Here is a 19735-nt window from a genome sequence, read left to right on the forward strand (position 1 = left end):
AATACATTTATATTTAAAAGTCGATTCAGGATTTAATGAATCAATATCGCTTCATTCAAGCTACTCACCTCTCTCTATCCACCTGCACTTTCAAACGCACACACGAAGGACTACGGGAATATCTGGACCACGGCCATTCAGAGAGGTCCCGCCCCTGACTATCTCTGATTGGTTTAGACCACGATAGGGGCATAATGTGTGTCAGTTGTTGACCACACGGACACTTTCAGAGTTGCGGAGACTTTTTTTTAATGTACTGAACGGCTGGTCGCTGGTGCGATCTAGGATTTTATTAGTCGCACCAGTGAGAAATTTGGCCGCAAATGTGACCAAATTGGTCAGACTCTAGAGCCCAGAGATCAGCTGCTGTCTGAACTGCACACTTACACTTGGGTTTTGTATTTTTTGGCTTTTTCTCTGCTCTTTTTTGAATTATAAATTCAAGAGGATTTGGATTTCTGTCGATTTCCTGCAGGATTACAACTTCCGAGAGTTTCCATTTTATTTTATTTTGTTTTATTTTGAATTATAACTTTGAGAGGATTTGGATTTCAACTAAATCCCTGGAGTGTTGAAGTTGCAGGGATGCAAAACAGAGATAAGGGCCTCTTCAGGCATGGATGTGCCCGTTCTCTCCTCAATCTCTCTCCTCAAAAGATCAACATTAGCTAAGAGTGGGTTAATTAGATGAGTATTAAGTGATTTCATTATGTGATCATAGTATGTGAGCTGGCTTTCCCCCCCTCCTGCTAAATTGCTTCAATAAAATATCCTGCATTCAAAAGGTTTAAATAGTGGACATTCATTTTTTAACTCTTTCTAAAACAGCAACAAGGCGTAAAGCTGTGGATAAGTTTACACCTATATAAATATCACTTACACATTTAATTTACAGTTACAAGTTACAAAGTCACTTTCATCTACGCAGGACTGTAAGCTGTCGTCTGTGAGGCGTCAGCTGTGTTTGTTTGTAACACAGTTCATGGTGGAGAACAGCTGCTCACATACGTATGTGGATCTGAAGATCGTCAGGACTCCAAATGCATATTTCTTCATGTTTATGTGTCGGGATGGCATTCCATGTTTCAAACACGGTTCTCAGTATCACCTGAAAATCCAGTCACATTTAACAGGGATGGATCGATGGTCAGGGCAGTGATGGGGAAGGATAATGTGGGTTTTTCCTCTCTGAACTCGTGGAATTATTTCCCAAATAACTGGTGATTGCAGACTGCAAATGCTCTGAATTTATCAACTGTCAGTTTGCACTCAAACGCTAACACCTCCTCCAGCATGTGTAACGCTGTGCCTCCTCTCCCCTGAAGACTTGTATTCAGCTTCTTCAGCAGGAGATCAGGGTAAATGCTCTCCACCTCATCCAGTAATGAACAGAACTGACTGGGATTTAAACCTTTTGCCATTATTTTATTGGTGATCTGAATGACAACATTTATGACCTCTGTGCATTCTAGAGGAAAGGTTTGCGCACACAATGCCTCTTGGTGCAGGATGCAGTGAAACGTCAGCAGCTTTCTATCCAGTGACTTCTGCAGCCAGGCCACAAAGCCCCTGTGCAGTCATACTTACCATACTTTTATTTTTATATTTCAATATCACAATAATCTTCTAATTTAGAACTACAAGCTAAAAAAGAACTAACATAAGTTAGCCGCTGTAAACACAGTTTCTAAAATCCAGAGAGTAATTATTCATGGTAAGGAATTCATGTGGACTCTAAGCGTGTGGGCAGGCAAGGACATTTAAACGGTGAGGCTGACGACCTACCATTTCTTCGTGTGACTGCTTCTGGTCTAAAAGGGACTCCAATACCAAAATTGATGAATTTGACACATAGAAATGCTGGATGATCAGGCGATGTGTCAAACACAATGTTGTCTGGCTTAATGTCTCGATGGTAGACACCCTTGGATTGCATTTCAGCGGCTGCATGTACCAGCTGTCTCATTATGACCAGACAGACAAATGAAAAATACGTTCAAATAATCAGATTTACATTATCCATTAAAGTTTGCCATATATGTTATCTTGCCACTCGCTGACCTTAACCTCCCTCTCGTGCACAAAGGTTCTTCTGTTTGCCAGGTAGGCTTCCAAGTCTATGTTTTTTTGGCCTTTCAAAGACCATAATGAGCTCGTCTTCCAAGTCATACCAGTCGTTTTAAGCGGGCGTCACATTGCTGCTCGTAGCCTCTGGTCCTGCCCCCACTTTTATTAGCAATGCCACCTCCTTGGGAATCTCGGTCATTTTACCATTAAGAAGCTTGAGAACGAGAACATCAAGGTCAGTGTTCAAACATTAGGCTGTTTGAGGAACACGTTGGGGAAAACAACAGAAAAAGACAAACATTTCTTACCACTGGTAGGTAGCTGACTAAAAACTGAGCAACATGCTTAATCACCACCTGCATTACAGAGAAAATGTGTTTTAGAAAAAGAGAACAGGAGGAACTAGAAGAATTGTAAAGTGCACACATAAGAAGCCATACTGGGAAATTGTCTTCTCTGCGTTTTCCAAAGAAGACAGTCCCAAAGCCTCCTTCACCCAGCTTATCCTGCTCTTCGTATTTTTCTTCAAAGTCCTCTACAGAGAGACAAAACAAATTGAATTTAACAGGTAAAGGAGACTTTACTCACCTAGATATTTACGCACACCCACAGAACGTGGTGTGGTAAAGGTCGGCCAAGATTTTGACCACATGTCAGAAACTGGATCAAAATTGGACTAAACTCACTTGAACTCTGACTTTGTCTGCACTTAGAACTATCACAAGACATTAAAACAAAACATCGGGCATTGATGACATCACAGGAATCTAACATTCTAATCTAAGCAAACTGTCTCCATGGCTACATAATATCAAATTAAATCATAGCAAAGGAGTAAAAAGCAGGATCAGTCTTAGGGTGTATGTTACATGTTTGCCAGTTTGGATGAGTGAGTGCAATACTTCATCGGCCTTTGTTGTAGCAACCTGTTGAACCTGCTGAGAAACTTTTCTTTGTCCACTCTGCCCCAAACTTCACATGCTCCATAAAAGTCGAGGCCTAGAGACCTCTGCATTGTTATTAGCATTAGGTTATCAGTATCATCTGATATATATGACATTTAAAGTACAGTACTCACACATGACATAGGAGGGATAAATATGAACTTTTTGACATAAATTTGATCATATGAAATTGGATTTTTTTAAAATATGAAACTTTTTCCTTCCGTCATACTTCAGAACTATGATATATTAAGTTTTGAACATTTTAAAACATTTAAGTTTGCTCGTTGTATTTACAAGATCCTACATGGACGTGCTCCACAATCATTGGTCAGTCATGTTAAAATCCATTATCAGTGGAAAACAAACCTGATCCTCTACTAGAGGCGATTGTGCAATACCTTTTAGACATAACACTCAGCAAACAGTTATTATTAGTTAAAGTCAGTGAGATTTGGAGTGATACATGACACATGACGGAATAAGACACGCAGACTTAGCATGACGAACCGACGAGGAACACGTACACTGTAAATACATACAGAGGGAAAAGAGGACTAGAGATGAGACATGGACATAACTAAGCACAAACAGAACATGATGGCTGGGGGAAAACACACGTGACAGAAGGAATGGGTCACAAGGGCAAAACATGTAAACGAGAGGAGGAGACGGGAGAAAAAGACATTACTGAAATACATGAAGGGCCAGGGCTGGGGCAGCCAACCAGTCACAGACAAACAGCCACATTTTTTACTGTGTCACCGCAAAGAGCCACATCATACACCTGGGCACACATGAACATCACCCATCCCTTCCTCTGTCCTGCGTTCAGTTTTGGGTATCAAACTTAGGACCCTAACCCCATCAGGCCGGGGTCTTTGTGTGGAGTCTGCATGTTCTCTCCAGCTTCCTCCCACAGTCTAAAGACATGCAGTTAGTGGCGACTGGTGTGAATGGTTGTCTGTGTGTTAGCCCTGCCACGGGCTGGCGACCTGTCCAGGGTTGACCCCGCCTCTCGCCCTATGACAGCTGTGATAGGCTCCAGCCCCCCACGACCCTGATAAGTGGAAGAAGGTGGACAGACTTTGATGACCTCAGTGGACGCCAGTTAACCTCTGAATGGATTGTTAACACTGGGCCACTCTACATGCCTGTTTCCAGTTATCGTGTTTACAGACACAGTGACACCAACGCTACCAAACACAGAAGCTGCTTGGCAGAAGTTATGTCACATTATTGTAACTGAGAAACGTCACAGCATTGCTCACAATGTGAGGGCGGGGCTGCAATAACCCTGCTGTGCTTTCTAATGTTTCATATTAAGACTAATCTGTGTTGACCTTTCTCTGATTATTGTTTCATAATGAAGAAAGGTCAGATATTACCAAACACATGAAAAACTCATCTAAACAACATGTAGTGTAAAAATAAATGTCTTGGAGACAGCAGCTAATCAGATATTTCAATTGTCGGGTTTGGATTCAGCACATTAAAATAATAAGAAACAGCACTTTATATGTGAAACAGTCGACTTCTGAAAAGTCCAGCAGAGTAAGACAAGCAGGTGAACAGCAGCAGTATATCATGAAGCCTTTTATGGGCATGTTGGATGACAACAGCCATTTTTATGTTTCCTGCTCTTGTATAATTTACCAAGAAACAGTTGCACAAATGCACCAGAGAAACCCACACAGTGTTTTGAAATTGAGCTGCAAACATGTTTTCTTTTATTAGCACATCAAGCTTCACCCTGAAGACGAGCACGAGCTGCGTCTGCTCACAGAGACTCGGAGATGTGATTGAAAGCAGCTGAAGGATGGTTTTGGTTTATTTTTTTTACAAATGAGATGTTTTTCTAATTCTCCATGTAACTTTGCACTGTCCACCGCTGTAACAAAATAAATTTCCCACGTGTGGGACTAATAAAGGTTATCTTATCTTATCTTATGTAATTTGACATATTTTGTTGTTTTGTGTGTGTGTTTGTCTGTGTGGAGTTTTGATGTGTATCTGAAAAACACAATTTTGAAAACACTGGAAAACCTCAAGACATTTTTTCCTTGACTTTCTATGCAAACAAAAATTCCCACCAAGGCTTTTCAGTGTGAAATTTAGTGTGTATAGAAAATACCTGTGCCAGGTTGTCACCATCTAGTGGTGAACATGGCCTTTCCACTACATCAGGTGAGTTTTTCACTGTGCACAGTGACACAAAACTCATTTAACAACACAAACTATTTAAAAAATGCATTTTAAAATGATGTAGGCAGATCAAGGCAATGTTACAGATTCAGTAAGAACTGAAGTTTATTGTAATCCTTCAATTATGCAGGGCGTCACACTAACACAGTTGTTTATGTTCAGTATAGCTCTTTTATTATCAATTGGATTCAAAACGCGACCAGTTTAATGTCTTAAACTAAACTGGCATTAAAGTTTCAATGAACTAAAGTTGTCCCCCTGAGTCAGCACCAATGGCGGTCCTAGCCTGTTTGGCACCCCGGGCGAACACACCCTCTGGCGCCCTCCACACACACACACACACACACACACACACACACACACACATTCCCACTATGTCACAGGCTGGCCGTGATGCCGCCCCCCACCACGATGCCGCCCCGGGCAACCGCCCGTGTCGCCCGTATCTAAAACCGCTACTGGTCAGCACCCAGAAAGCTCGTGTCTTTGAAAAATGTGGCCATAAATACCAGCGTTGCTAGGATCTTAAAACACTGGGGCTAAATCCAGACCTGAAATCTTTGAAAGTTTCTGTCACGGTCCTGAGTCTGTGGACTCAGTGTTTTTCTGTTGTATTAGTTATCCTTGATTTCATGATGTGTTTTGATTCTCTTGGTTTTGATTTCTGTCGCTAGTATTCCTAACTCCCTAGTTCCTTGGAATTTCTTGTGTTCTCGTTCTTAGGTCGTGGTTCTGTGTTACTTCTGTTAGTATACAGTCATTTCTGTCAGTGTGTCTCTTGTTCTCTGTCACTGTATCCCCTAGTTTAGTCCACGTCTGTTCAGTTTCCTGTTTTACTTTGAAAGTCTGTGTACTATGTAAGTAAGTAAGTAAAGTTTATTTATTACGCGCTTTTCATAGACAGGTAGTCACAAAGCGCTGCACACAGAGATTAAAATGCACAATATACACAATATAGAGTTTAAATGTAAATTAAAATATAAAAATGTAAAAAGCATTGGTAAACAGAAAGCTTGTTTAAACAGTAAAGTTTTTAACTGTTTTTTAAAGGATTCCACAGAGTCCACCAAACGTAGTTGTAAAGGTAGACTGTTGCACAGCCTTGGTGCCACAAACTGAAAGGCTCCGCCCCCTTTCGTCTTCAGACGTGTTCTGGGAGCAACCAACAAACTCTGAGTCTGTGAGAGGAGACGGCGAGCAGTAGTGTATTTTGTGAGAAGCTTGGATAAATAATCTGGGGCTTGGCCATTTAGTGCTCTGTACGTTAAAACAATAATTTTAAAACGAATTCTAAAATCTATTGGGAGCCAATGTAAAGAACATAAAATAGGAGTGATGTGAGCTCGCTTGCTAGAACGAGTTAGTAGTCTGGCTGCTGCGTTTTGTATAGCTTGGAGGCGAGAAAGAGATGATTTATCCAAGCTGGTAAACAGGGAATTACAATAATCTAAACGTGATGACACAAATGCATGGACAATTTTTTCCAGTTCAGCTAAGGAGACCATATGTTGCAGTTTAGAAATATTCCTTAAATGAAAGAAACAGGAAGGAGACAGAGATTTTACGTGTGAGTCAAGGCCCAAAGAAGAGTCAAATATTACTCCAAGATTTCGAATATTTGGCTTAGCAGAAGAACAGAAAGGGGCAAGAACCTGACTGATTTTAGAATATAGATCAGGAGGAGCTATGATCATGGTCTCTGTCTTGTTCATGTTTAAAACAAGGTAATTGTTAGAAAGCCCAATCAGAGATTTGAGTTAAAGCCTGGACTAGGGTCTACACTTCCTCCAAACCATCAACGTGTCTTTTAGACCCCATTCCTACAAAACTGCTCAAAGAAGTCATATCATTAATTAATTCTTCGATCTTAAATATGATCAACCTATCTCTAATAATCGGCTATGTACCACAGGCCTTCAAGCTGGCTGTAGTTAAACCTTTACTCAAAAAGCCATCTCTAGACCCAGCAGTCTTAGCTAATTATAGGCCAATCTCCAACCTTCCTTTCATATCAAAAATCCTTGAAAGAGTAGTTGTCAAACAGCTAACAGATCATCTGCAGAGGAATGGTTTATTTGAAGAGTTTCAGTCAGGTTTCAGAGTTCATCACAGCACAGAAACAGCTTTAGTGAAGGTTACAAATGATCTTCTTATGGCCTCTGACAGTGGACTCATCTCTGTGCTTGTCCTTCTTGACCTTAGTGCAGCATTCGATACTGTTGACCATAATATCCTATTAGAGCGATTAGAACATGCTGTAGGTATTACAGGTACTGCACTGCAGTGGTTTGTATCATATCTATCTAATAGACTCCAGTTTGTGCATGTAAATCGAGAGTCCTCTTCACACACTGAGGTTAATTATGGAGTTCCACAGGGTTCAGTGCTAGGACCAATTCTGTTTACATTATACATGCTTTTCTTAGGCAGCATCATTAGAAGACATAGCATACATTTTCACTGCTATGCAGATGACACCCAGCTCTATCTGTCCATGAAGCCAGATAACACACACCAATTAGTTAAACTGCAGGAATGTCTTAAAGACATAAAGACCTGGATGGCCACTAACTTTCTGCTTCTTAATTCAGATAAAACTAAGGCTATTGTACTCGGCGCTGAAAAGCTTAGAAATATGGTATCTAACCAGATTCTTACTCTGGATGGCATTACCTTGGCCTCCAGTAACACTGTGAGGAACCTTGGAGTCATTTTTGACCAGGATATGTCCTTCAATGCACATATTAAACAAATATGTAAGACTGCGTTCTTCCATTTGTGAAACATCTCTAAAATTAGAAATATCCTGTCTCAGAGTGACGCTGAAAAACTAGTTCATGCATTTATTACTTCCAGGCTGGACTACTGCAATTCATTATTATCAGGATGTCCAAAAAACTCACTGAAAAGCCTTCAGCTAATCCAAAATGCCGCAGCAAGAGTCCTGACAGGGACTAGAAAGAGAGAGCATATTTCTCCTGTTTTGGCTTCTCTTCATTGGCTTCCTGTTAAATCCAGAATTGAATTCAAAATCCTGCTCCTCACATACAAGGTCTTAAATAATCAGGCCCCATCTTATCTTAATGACCTTGTAGTACCAAATCATCCTATTAGAGCACTTCGCTCTCGCTCTGCAGGCCTACTTGTTGTTCCTAAAGTATTTAAAAGTAGAATGGGAGGCAGAGCCTTCAGTTTTCAGGCCCCTCTTCTGTGGAACCAGCTTCCAGTTTGGATTCGGGAAACAGACACTATCTCTACTTTTAAGATTAGGCTTAAAACTTTTCTTTTTGCTAAAGCATATAGTTAGGGCCGGACCAGGTGACCCTGAATCCTCCCTTAGTTATGCTGCAATAGACGTAGGCTGCCGGGGGATTCCCATGATGCATTGAGTTTTTCCTTTTTCCTTTCCAGTCACCTTTCTCACTCACTATGTATTAATAGACTTCTCTGCATTGAATCATATCTGTTATTAACCTCTGTCTCTCTTCCACAGCATGTCTTTTATCCTGTCTTCCTTCTCTCACCCCAACCGGTCGCAGCAGATGGCCGCCCCTCCCTGAGCCTGGTTCTGCCGGAGGTTTCTTCCTGTTAAAAGGGAGTTTTTCCTTCCCACTGTCGCCAAAGTGCTTGCTCATAGGGGGTCATATGATTGTTGGGTTTTTCTCTGTATCTATGAAGCGCCTTGAGGCGACTTTTGCTGTGATTTGGCGCTATATAAATAAAATTAAAATTGATAAATAAATTGAAACATAAGCACTTATTTGAATTCTGAATATAGTAAGTGCTCATTATTGCTGTATTGTTGATGTCTTCTACAGCCAACAATCACTGTAAAATTACAGTAATACATTGCATTATGCATTGTAGCTCATTTTGACAATCGGAAATCTTTGTTGCAAATATTTCCTCTTTGCCAAGGATTGCAGCACTTGATTAAAAAAATGCATGTTAACTTTAATTAATCAGACTTTAGATTTTCAGTACCTTTGATAAAGTCTTGCATGTGTCAGCTTTCTTTTTATAGATACAAAAATATGTAAATGTACTGATCGGAATTATAATATTTCTGACTGTCAAAATTTCCCAGATTCAAATCGAATTAAATGGAATCGCGGATCAAATCGATTCAGGACCTTGTGAATCGGAATTGAATCGATTCTAGAAATCAGTGACAATACCCAGCCCTAATTGAAATGCACTCAGTTTGATGCAATATGGTGCTGCTATTCTAACAGTTAGTTATTGCAGGGTAATTTCTGGAATATGCTGTGAATTTAACCAAGATTACACAGCAGTAGCAGTAATGCGAGTTACTTCCCCAAAGTGAAAGCTTTAAACGTTAGCCCGATGCTTAACTAGCCAACTCAAGCTTTCTGATTGAAGGCTAAAAGCAGCGTTGTCACCAAGTAAACAGAATATTGATTCTATTTTGGTGTATTGCTGCAGTTTTTTCAAGTATTAACTTGGTGCTTTTGGCAACCTTAGGGGGAAATAATGGTAATATGACTGATCCATATGGACACAAAGAATATAGACTTTTTTGTGCTACCGAAGTTCCGTGGCTTTCATTCAAAATCTGTTTATCGTTAAACAACTTGAAGATTATAATGGCTTCAAACTCACATTGAGGCCTGTGGAGCACTATCAGCCACTGAAACAGTAGACAAATGAATATTTCATACCTTAAGGCTGCCTGTTTATTTAAGGGAGATGAACAATACATTATAATTGTATATAATAATATCACAGATGATAGATTAAATAGGTTTTTGATAGATGCTTGTGCATTGTTAAAGTCTTATATGTTGAATTGATCTGAGTATGTCATCTGTTCAAAGCCTCTCCCAGTCAGTGCTGTTCTCTATGCCTGTCTTACTCTACATGATCTTTTTTAACATCAGCATGCTAAAGGACTTGTTTGGAAGAGACTGCTATTTTATACGCTAAAATATGTTTTTCTTCTGGTTGGTGAAAACACTTTATTATCCTCTAATAGATTTTTTAAATGCTTGGTGATGGTAGTACCCAAAACTAGCTGCATCAGGTACTTCCCTGTGTATTTGGAGAGGATCAGAAGTCCCAGGAATAAAAAAGCAACTAATTATTTATCTGCACAGCCGTACAAGTGGCTGACTGCTAGTTTGTTCCTCTGAGGCCGTGTCCTAGTCAGTGTGTCTCGCTAGATTTCTCTCTCTTCTGTTAATTGAGCCTTTTTGTTTGTTTTGTGCAGTTCTGGTTAATAAGTGAAATTAATAAAAGCCACAGAAATATTTTCATTGCATTTCTGTTTGTTCTGTACTTGCTAACTGTCAGTTCAGAAGAAAATGTAGCTGCTGTTTGCCAACAAACTCAGTTCCTTTGCCCGATAATTTACTTCAAAAAAATGCCTACATATATATTTATAAGCTGAGTTATTATATAGCTGAATAATTATATCTTTCAATTCATAACTAATAATGTTTTATTTTAAATTTGTGTCTTTTAGCTTCTTCTGCTTATTATTGTTATCCATCCATTTTCTTCTGCTTATCAAGGACTGGTTTACCCGGGCAGCAGCCTAAGCAGAGAAGCCCACATCTCCCTCTCCCCAGCCACCTCCTCCACTTCTTCTGGGATAACATCAAGAAATCTTCAGGCCAGCTGAGAGATATAGCCTCTCCAGAGTGTCCTAGGTCTGCCCTGGGCCTCTTTCTCCTTTTCTCATCAGCCTCTCTTCAACGTGTAGGAATAGCAGCTCTACTCTGAGCCCCTTTTGAGTAACTGAACTCCTCAGCCTGTCTTTAAGGGAGAGGCAACACCCTTAGAGAAAGCTTGTGTTTTTCATCTGTCAGTCCTCTGCTCACCTGTCCCCAAACTCGTAAACAAGAGAAGATTAAAGTCCTCCGCTTGATGCTGCAAGTCATTGTTTTTTATTGTCTTTTTCTTAATATATTCAGATAATTCTAAAAATATATGTACAACAGTTTGTTTATGCAGTCAGCATTTGTATATATACAGCAGTATTCTCAAACAAGCAACAGTGAACGCACCTGTGTGAGGCAAATTCCACAATCACAGTTCAATCAGTCCCCCCAACCTGACACTTTTTTCCACTTTAAGTGAGGAAATGGAATTAAATCTGACACATCTTTATCTTTTTTGGACATATCAACATATCTTTTTAAGGTTAAGAGAATATGGTCATCAGATTGGAGAAGCTGAACAATCAGAGCTGTGATAATGATATTTAAGGATATTTAAGGTGTGTTGACTGGTTCATAACGTCAGCTCATGTGAGAAAACATCCCATGCTAAAAGTTGCCGCTAGCTGCTGGTTGATGGTGAATTTATTGTGTGTTTCCACAGTCTGTACAGATGAAGAGTAGCAGAGCTGGAGATGAGGCAGGAGGAAAAGTTGACTCAATTCAATTTCAGTTTATTTATATAGCGTTAATCACAACAACAGTCACCTCAAGACACTTTATACTGCAAGGTGGAGGCCCTATTGTAATACAGAGGAAACGAAATGATCAAAACAAGCCCTTTTGAGCGAGCACTTGGTGACAGTGGGAAGGAAAAACACCATTTTAACTGGAAGAAACTTCCAGTAGAAGCAGGTATAGGGAGGGGCAGCCTCTGAGGACTGGTTGGGGTTGAGGGGAGGGAGAAAGGACAAAGGACACGCTGTGGAAGAGAGCCACTCTATGAGCTGTTCATTCAGTTTGTGGTTTAGCTTGACTCCATAACATTTCTGAACTAATGTTTTGCTCAATTAATGTTGCAATGAATTATGGGTGGATTTTACTGATATTCTATCTTTATGTTGTCACCAAACAGATCTACAGATTTAGGATTAGCTACAGGCTCCTCTACCCCTGCTAGCCCTTCTGTCCTGCCCTGGATGGCGCCCCTTGTGCCCCCTCATAAGGTCCAGCAGTCCTACTGTCCATCCAACAGCTCCTTCTCCCCTCTTACAGCCCCTATGCGAGCTCCATCTGTGGTGGCTACAGGCCTTACAGCTACAGCTACGGTGGCGGCTACAGCCTGGGAGGATACAGACACACACCTCACCTTGAGGACGTCCCCCCAGCAGGTTTGTGCAGCAGGCTGAAGAGATGGAACAGCAAGCACTCACATATTCATATGAGTACATTTAGTTGTTTTGAGAGGTGTACTCAACACAGGACAGTGGCTGCAGGTGCTAATTGTTTTGAGTTCAAAGTAATTAAGGCTGCTGTTGCAAAGTTTGATAATAGAATCTGAAGCTGGTAATGTTCAGGGCTGCAGTACACGTGTAAAGATGAGTCTGCTTGTATGACATCATATGTGCCTTTGTGTAACTCAGTGGCAAATAAATTGGGTACCATAGCTGCATATGCCATTAGTTACTTTACAAGTGTAAGGAAAAGCAGAAGGACTTGTTTTTGGTTAAGACCAGTTAAAATGATGAATGTCTTTCATTCAGTTTCCTTGCTTGGTTTAGACACTAACTGGGCGAGCGAGGAGGACGACCACGTGGTGGCCAGAGGAGAATATGACTTTACAGCTGCTTCTCAGGAGGAGCTTTCTATGCAAGCTGGAGAGATGCTCAACCTCGCTCCTAAAGGTGATGAGCTTTTTACTGGCTGCGGGACATTTGATTCTGAGTGCTTTGACCCAAAACCTTCTATTTTTGTTTTCCTTATCTTAGAAATAACAGATGAGGGCTCTTCTTTTGTGTGAGCGTGCCCCATGTTTACAACTATCTCCCTCGTGTTTAGAGCTACAGCCCCGTGTGCGTGGCTGGCTCCTGGCCAGCGTGGACGGTGAGACCACCGGCTCGTCCCAGCAAACTATGTTAAGATCCTCAGCAAGAGAAGAGACCGCCGGGCCACAGATGTGGAGAGGCTCGCTCAGGCCCAGCAGGCGAACATGCAGGGACCCCAAACAACCTCAGCTGCACAAATCTGTGTCTCTCCTGCAGCCCATAAACGTACAGCATCTACCCGCATCATGTACAGTACATGAATGACCCGTCTCGTCAGATTCATTAGGCTCAGCTGTGTCCCCCTCCTGTGTGCAGTTTCCTCGTTTCCCTCTGTGTGTATTTATAGTAGTGATGGCCAAACAAAGCTTTCTGAAGCTTGTGTTGAAAAACGATTCATTACTGGAAGCTTTTTAACACAGTCCTCTGTGGTGACATCTGGTGGTCAAAAATATGCCGGAGCGTCAGCTTCAAGCGGGCCATCACTAATTTATAGCATTTGTCCTCTTGTGTGCGTTACTGGTCCGTCTGTGTTCCTCCATGCTGTTTTTCCTGCTTGTCATCCTTCGTGTTTTAACTCCATTCCCTCGTGTCCAGGTTTCTTATTTGGTTCTCAGCTTTCCCAGTTTAGGTTTTCCTAGTTTTGTTTCTCGCCTCCCTCGCCTTTGTTTGTATGTCACTCTCCATAAATAAAGCTCACTCACATCAGCAGTGCCTGCATCTTGGGTCCTCCATTCATATCTCAACACGCAAACCCTGACATTTATTGTGTAGTTACATACTGCTAGGAAGTGCTGACAAAATATGAAATTATGATGCTATTTCTGTAGAGGCACAGTACCAACACAGAACAGCGGGGACACAGAACCAAAACCTAAGAAGTAACATCACACATCAAGAAATCAAAGATTAATAAAATAAAACAGAAAACACTGAGCCAGCGACCCAGGACCGTGACATTCAGTTTCTCAAGGAGTAATCAAAGCAAACATTTGTTTCTTTTTATGAATAAGAGATTTCCTTTATGTGTTACGTGATGGTGTAAGTTCCAGCACAGCTCATTTAGTGTGCAGAAGTGCTCCGAGGCCCCTATGAAACACATGATTGAAAGAATCTAATAAATTAGAGGGGTGCAGTAGCTGTAGTATGACTTTTTGTTCTCCTGCTGCATGACGACTTTACTTTTTTCTTTCTTTGGTGGGAGGAAGTCGACATCTCAGTCCATTGTGACGTGCAGATCTTTGACTGGCTTATGAACTCCGTCAGGAGGAACTCAGCAGGAGAGGGAAACAAGGACCAACAAACCCGGCTTGGTAAAAAGGAACAAGAACAGAAAAAATCAACATCATTAAACATCCCTGAGCTTTACACCACCTGTGGCGCTTGATTTATTGGTCACTAAACGTGGTGTGTGTTTGATGCGTCACTGGCTGCGTGTTCTGTGTTATTTGTCGGTCGTGGGGTTTGGGCGTTGATATTTGACATCACAGCAGAGAAGCGAGTCTGGCATTAATATTTGACATCACAACAGAGAAGCGAGTTTGGCATTGATATTTGACATCACAGCAGAGAAGCGAGTTTGGCATTGATATTTGACATCACAGCAGAGAAGCGAGTTTGGCATTGATATTTTACATCACAACAGAGAAGCGAGTTTGGCATTGATATTTCACATCACAGCAGAGAAGCGAGTTTGGCATTGATATTTGACATCACAGCAGAGAAGCGAGTTTGGCATTGATATTTTACATCACAACAGAGAAGCGAGTTTGGCATTGATATTTCACATCACAGCAGAGAAGCGAGTTTGGCATTGATATTTCACATCACAACAGAGAAGCGAGGTTGGCATTGATATTTTACATCACAACAGAGAAGCGAGGTTGGCATTGATATTTGACATCACAGCAGAGAAGCGAGTTTGGCATTGATATTTTACATCACAACAGAGAAGCAAGGTTGGCATTGATATTTGACATCACAACAACAGAGAGATGAATCAGGGGTCCGTTCTTCGTACCTCGCTAAGTAAGTTAGCTGGATTTGATTGTTGACGATTTCGTGTGATGTTGGATCGTTCAGTTCTCCGAAGCTCATCCGGGACTTGCTGCCATAGCAACAGATCCGTAAGCGTAAACCTGCTTGGGAGCAGGCTTACTTTATGTAAACAGGATTAGATCGCGGCCACTCCAGGTATGTCCGCTTCATTTATACGAAAGCAACAGCGATATTTTTCCACTGTTTTTCCATAAATAAATATTATCAATGTAACTAAAGATAATGCAGTATTTGATTCTTTTATTGATTTCATACAGATACATACAGGTCATTTCCTAAAAAAAGGGAAATGTACTATTAATCATTCTATTTCATGTATTTGATTATTTCAGATGTAATTCATATTTTAGAGTAGTAATAGTAAATTACTTCGTGTAATCAAGATGAGAGACCACAGCTATAAAAGCGAAGGTGGATTTGGGAAGTCTGTCGCAGCCATGTCCTGTCCGTTTGTACGCGAGCAACCCATTGCGGAAGGTGCAAGATTGATAAGGAGAGTTTTCAGAATTCAGCGTATATTGCGGGATAGACAGGATCCTTTAGCTCAGCGCGACAGTGTGCTCATAGAGAGATATCGATTTTCCCGTGAGGGTATTATTTACTTAACCAACTTGTTGGATCCCTATGATAAGAGTTCCACTCACCGTAGTCGGGCATTAACAACTGCACAAACTGTGTGCATTGCCTTGCGTTTCTTTGTGAGTGGCACGTTTCTGTACGCTGTTGGAGACGCAGAGAACATTGGCAAAAGTGCTGTCTGCCGTTCCATTCGCAAAGTATACCTGGCACTCAAGCATTTCCTGGGTGTGTTTGTGGTTTTTCCAAGCCACTTAAGACCACAGGTTGTCAAACAGGGCTTTTTTTCTATTGCAGGTACATTAAATTCGATAATGAATGTGATGCAATCATGACCTATGTCTGTAACTATAGCTCGATTGTCCGCAGGCTTCCCTAATGTGATTGGTACCATAGACTGCACACACATTGCGATTAAGGCCCCCCCATGCCCCAATGAAGGGGATTTTGTCAATCGAAAGGGGGTTCACAGTATAAATGTGCAGGTGAGTAATACTAATATTTTAGATGGTAATATATAATGAAAAGGAGTGTGTTCACATGGTGTGTGACTCTATGTGCCATATCACAAATGTGGAAGCTAAATGGCCCGGATCAGTGCATGACTCAAGAATTTTCAGAGAGTCAGGTTTATGCACATTATTTGAGCGTGGTAAGAAAAAGAGACTTATTTTGATATTTCATACTTATTTTGGGCCTAACATAACAGCATTTCTCCATTACACAGGGGCCTACGATGGGATTCTCCTTGGAGACAGGGGTTATGCATGCAGGCAGTACTTCATGACACCGTTCCCTGACCCAAACCCTGGGCCACAAACCCGCTACAATGCAGCTCTTGCCAGGACAAGGGCACGCATTGAAATGACCTTTGGGCAAATAAAGGGAAGATTTCAGTGTCTGAAAAGTCTGAGGGTTGCACCTGACAGAGCATGTGACATTATTGTTGCATGTGCCGTACTGCACAACATTGCCACCATCAGAAAGGAGAGGACTCCTGTGGTGGAGGTGCAGCCTGATGATGACCTCCAGCCAGTGCACTTGGACCAACCTAGTGGCAGAGCTGCACGGGACAGAATTGTGCAACACAATTTCGAATATTAAAAACATGACAAAACATATTTTTCATTGAAATTTATTTGAGCATCTTTTTCTGTCTCATCAAAAAAAAGCCAGTCATCATTTGCCAGGAAAAAAATCATATATACTGTATCACGCAAGGTCATCAATAGTGCTCTGTATGAAAGTGTATTTTTACTTACTCTGAAGTTCCTTTTGAAGCAACTCGATTTCTAGTTGAACTTTTTGCCTCATTAGAGCTTGAAGTTCGATTTCACCTAGAAGCTTTTGTTTCTTTAGCTCAGTATACTCCATTTTTTGCTGGAGACTTCTCTTATAGAGCAAACGAATGTCACCCTGTTTCAATTGTAGAGACAACATTTAATGGTCAATACATGTCATATAGGAAGTAAAATTAATTACAAGACTGCCCACCTCTGTATCAGGCCTCTCTGCCTGCAAATCATACTGCAGTCAGAAACACATAGAAGTACACAAGTAGATACAAATTCAGGCCAAATTATGCATGCACTTACAGGGACTTCCTCCAAACCACAGTCATCTGACAGGGTTGCTTCACTGTCCTGTGCAATGGAAACAAAATGGTGTTACAAAGGGATGTGGTACAGCCTATTGGTCTAAATAATAATAAAAAAAAAAAATATATATATATATATATATATATATATATATATATATATATATATCCCAACTTACTGTGCATGCTTCAGTCACCCCTTGCATGGGAACAGGTAAAAGTGATGGAGTGTTATGTAAAACTACACACAAAAAACCCCACAATGTCAATAAATGTCAAAGTACAAAAAGCATTTTAATTAAGGCAACAACCAAATATTTTACATTGTACAAATAGAATTATGAGCTAATTTACCAGTTATGAAGGTGCTGCTGCTACTGCACCCCGGCTGCTGGTCTAAGGAAGAGCTGCCCCCAGGGATGCCCTCAACAGTGGGTCTGGTGGCATTCAACCCTAGGGCCAGCTCCTCTGTCGGGGTGTGACGAGGGGGTGCAGGACCACCACCTGTCTTTTTTTGCTCTGCCCTTTTCTTGGTTGCTGTTATAAACAAACAAACAGATTATTTCAGGGTCTCTTTTCAAGAGACTAAAAGCAATATAAGTGATAAATATTACCATTCTGTAGAATATTCTTATATTTTACTTTTACTTGTTCCCATGTTCTAGTGGGTCCTGTTGTGGCTCTAATGTGAAAGAGGATATAATGTAATATAATATAATATAATATGATATAATGTAATATAATATAATATAATATAATATGATATAATGTAATATAATATAATATAATATGATATAATGTAATATAATGGGGGTTCTCTCCGGGTACTCCGGCTTCCTCCCACCGTCCAAAGACATGCAGCTTGTGGGGATAGGTTAATTGGATAATCCAAGTTGCCACTAGGCGTGACTGTGCAAATGAAAGTGAGTGCGAATGGTTGTCTGTCCCTGTGTGTTGGCCCTGCGACAGACTGGCGACCTGTCCAGGGTGTACCCCGCCTCTCGCCCTATGACAGCTGGGATAGGCTCCAGCGCCCCCCGCGACCCTGAAAAGGATAAGCGGAAGCGGATGGATGGATGTAATATAATATAATAAATTACTTACAAGTTTAATTTGTCAGCAACTTTCTGCCAGCCCTCTCTCCTTGCTTTTGCAGCCTTTGCAGTGTTCCCTTGCGTTTTAATTAAACTCTGAAACTCCTGAAATCCCTCAATCAAGAGTTCTTGCTCTGCTGCCGAAAAATACTGAGCGCGCTCCTTCGACATTTTCGCCGACCAATCAAAGGGTTGCCGATCAATGTTTCTACTATCGATGCGTAGCCCCTTTTAAGCCACCCAGTGATCTCACATTACTTCATCCAGCTGTACTAATCGTCAACAACAGGTGTGTTCGGAGAACCGGAATAGCGAGCTCAAAGTTGGCGCGATGATTTGATCTTGGATGTGTCATTTGATCTTGGATGTAGTAAGCGAGGTACGGAGAACGGACCCCTGGCATTGATATTTGACATCACAACAGAGAAGCGAGTCTGGCATTGATATTTGACATCACAACAGAGAGACTGGATGTGATGTCAGACCCCTCTAAATCGTGTAATTTACAGATATTTAATTCCAATGATTTGACTGCATCATTGTGTCTTTGAGTTATGACCCAAACTCTCTTTCAACTTTGTGAATAAATTCACGTCCCCCTGTGACCTCATAATTACACCACAGTTCAGATGGCATGAATGAGTCATGAGGTCACACCAACAGTGACAACATCAGCAGTGACATCACTAAAGTTGCCAGGTGAGTCCATAAATAGAACCCGTGACGTGGAGCAGGTACCGCCGTTTTGGACGATGCCACCACGCAGGTATAGACGCAAACGTGCTTCTCGCCCCGTTCGCAGACGCAGGAGAGCCCACAAGGCCTCAGGTGTCCGCAGACGTGGGAGAAGATACCGTCGCAGACATTAGACAATCTCAATAAACATGTAGGATGAACATCAAACTGTGGTCCAATCAAGTTTTTTTTAGATAATATATGTTTTTGTTGTTTTGTGTGTGTTTGTTATCAATGTTGTGAAAAACGTTAAGCTTAGTAAGCCATCAAGCACTGATTACTCGTAGAAGAGCATCAATAGGAGACAGAACTAATTAGAAGGTGTTATTATTCAGTCTGTACATCAAATAGAAGGCACTAACCACAAGGTCATCTACACCCTAAGACTGATCCTGCTTTTTACTCCTTTGCTATGATTTAATTTGATATTATGTAGCCATGGAGACAGTTTGCATAGATTAGAATGTTAGATTCCTGTGATGTCATCAATGCCCGATGTTTTGTTTTAATGTCTTGTGATAGTTCTAAGTGCAGACAAAGTCAGAGTTCAAGTGAGTTTAGTCCAATTTTGATCCAGTTTCTGACATGTGGTCAAAATCTTGGCCGACCTTTACCACACCACGTGTTGTGGGTGTGCGTAAATATCTAGGTGAGTAAAGTCTCTGTAACCAATACGTCTACTCACAAAAGAATGAGTGAAGCAATATGGGTAACAGCAGAGGACAATTTATTTACA

General features: G+C 41.1%; 1 protein-coding gene and 2 long non-coding RNA genes across 4 annotated transcripts in view; 2 read left to right on the forward strand and 1 right to left on the reverse strand.

The window, feature by feature from the left end:
* LOC146490450 (cadherin-1) overlaps positions 1 to 3741 on the forward strand; it is a 29229-nt gene extending 25488 nt beyond the window's left edge. Inside the window, exon 16 of the mRNA XM_085153219.1 lies at positions 146 to 3741. The gene's annotated coding sequence lies outside the window, so the exon portion shown is untranslated. The remainder of the gene's footprint in view (positions 1 to 145) is intronic.
* Positions 1 to 19735, reverse strand: part of LOC146490442 (uncharacterized) — a 150629-nt gene that overhangs the window by 125583 nt on the left and 5311 nt on the right. The window lies entirely within an intron of this gene.
* On the forward strand, positions 12163 to 13086 carry LOC146490451 (uncharacterized). 2 transcript variants are annotated; one of them, XR_014872755.1, is made up of 3 exons: positions 12163 to 12288; positions 12679 to 12801; positions 12886 to 13086. It is a non-coding gene; the product is annotated as an uncharacterized LOC146490451 (long non-coding RNA). The 2 variants fall into 2 exon arrangements; XR_014872754.1 differs by having other exon boundaries at positions 12956 to 13047.

Source organism: Neolamprologus multifasciatus, unplaced genomic scaffold (assembly GCF_963576455.1).
Source record: "Neolamprologus multifasciatus unplaced genomic scaffold, fNeoMul1.2 chr13_unloc_1, whole genome shotgun sequence".
NCBI classification, from domain to species: Eukaryota; Metazoa; Chordata; class Actinopteri; order Cichliformes; family Cichlidae; genus Neolamprologus; species Neolamprologus multifasciatus.